This window comes from Branchiostoma floridae, chromosome 2 (assembly GCF_000003815.2).
Source record: "Branchiostoma floridae strain S238N-H82 chromosome 2, Bfl_VNyyK, whole genome shotgun sequence".
Taxonomy (NCBI): domain Eukaryota; kingdom Metazoa; phylum Chordata; class Leptocardii; order Amphioxiformes; family Branchiostomatidae; genus Branchiostoma; species Branchiostoma floridae.
Genome location: NC_049980.1, coordinates 5,186,835 through 5,188,597, shown reverse-complemented (window position 1 = coordinate 5,188,597; position 1,763 = coordinate 5,186,835). Strand labels below are relative to the sequence as shown.

The following is a 1,763-nucleotide window of genomic DNA, read 5'->3' as shown; positions in this document are numbered from 1 at the left end:
CACTTTTCCACATAGCTACAGATGTAGCCTGGTTTTCAGCCTTTTATGAAATTATATGCTTAAGTTCAGTTCTTTCTTTATCTATCTCCGTTGTTGGCTAACGAAAAAAAAGAGATAGAGGAGTATAGTAAGGATGTACGATCGCTGTTGAGTGAAAAAACGATGTCGTTCATAAAGAATTGTATTTTGTAAGTTTTGTGTGATTTGTTACCTCATCCGTGAAACGGAGTTGTTGCGCTTGTCACGGAGATGTCTGTCCGCAAGATAAGTTAGCCTCCTTCACCGGCCTCTCTGGGGGCATTGGCTGAAGTTGTTGGGGATGTGGGGGGGGGGGGGAGGGGTTTAGGTCGATTCGCAATTTTCAACTGAGAATACGCCGGGAAGGAAAAAATGCCGCGACAGGAAAAATGCCGAGAAAGGAATATATGCCGGGCCCAACAACTTTAGCCAATGCCCCCAAAGAGGCCGGTGAAGGAGGCTAAAGTAGTGAACGGCTGGATGGGCTGTTCTGATGTTTGGTAGGCATTTATTAGGCAATTGCATGCTATGGATTATAGCCCCCCTAACGGCGTGTTATGGTACTGTAGTGGAAATCCCGGTGTTATCTCGTGATATTTCGTGTTCTGGATATGCTATGGTAATGATTGATGAGTAATAGATATATCTTTGCATGGAGAGTAAGGTATGTACGCTTTGTCCCTTAGCTGTTTTTTAGGAACTGTAGGGGCCAATTCTGTTCCAGAGTTTAAAAATGAATAACTCCAGAATTCTTGTTGTTTTTTCAAATCATTCTTTTACCTCATGGATCGCATACCAATTGCAAACTCATGGGTCATACATGTAAATTTGCTCGCTTAATTGTCGGCATCCAACTTGTATTTGATTGTCTTTACAGGACAGTCGGACGACCACGTGACCATCGCATGCCTGTCACGTGACCATCACGTGCCTGCCACGTGATCATTGACGGCTGTCAATTTCCTCCGCATGGATGACAAGTTCGGGAAAATTCGCCTTTTAAAAAATTCAAAATAGAAATCATAGTTTGACTTTGTTATTGATAGACGCGTGAATAAGAAGTAATTTACAAGAATCTTACATTTATTATTAATTAAACAAAAAGCTTCCGCTTCGTAACGTTACAATTTGGGCAAGTTTGGTAATCAAGATTCTGATACTTGTCAAATTCTGGAATGTCAGCAATATGTATGGTAGACTTCTGCACGGTGAAAAACTGCAAATAAAAGATTGCATGATGCATACTGCTTTTTTTCTCTGCCTTTTTTGTGAGCTTACGTTGTCAGCATACTATTAGATAGATAGAGTCTGCCAAGAGTTAAAGGCAACGTCTGTTTTTCTTGTCACGACCGATGAGAGGGAGTTCTCCTTGGCAGAGACAAATGCGCATCACGGGATCCTTAAACTGTGGAAACTGACGCAATTGGAACTTATTTCTAAAATCATTCTCATAAAACGTTGAATTTCGTCTGAAGTATAATTTGTATGACTTGTTCCCTAGTACTTAATCACGTTCGGTGGCGTTTGTTTGTCTGTGCGTTTGTTTGTTTGTGTGTTTGTAACAGATTGTTTGTTAAACAGTGCCAATTCTTTGCCATTTTAAACGTGGGTTTGTGGTAATATAAGGATTACGAAGCAGCTGCAGTTTCAGACCAGGTACCTTGGAAAGGCAGACAGTACTTGCAATTGCAGAAAGAATTCTCATTTTCAGCACTAGTCCAAACAATAATATAATGTGAATTATG

General features: G+C 40.6%; 1 long non-coding RNA gene across 1 annotated transcript in view; it reads left to right on the top strand.

Moving 5' to 3' along the window:
- Positions 1–1,262, top strand: part of LOC118410548 — a 4,346-nt gene extending 3,084 nt beyond the window's left edge. Inside the window, exon 4 of the long non-coding RNA XR_004830566.1 lies at positions 896–1,262. This is a non-coding gene — a long non-coding RNA (uncharacterized LOC118410548). The remainder of the gene's footprint in view (positions 1–895) is intronic.
- Positions 1,263–1,763: the final 501 nt, after the last annotated feature.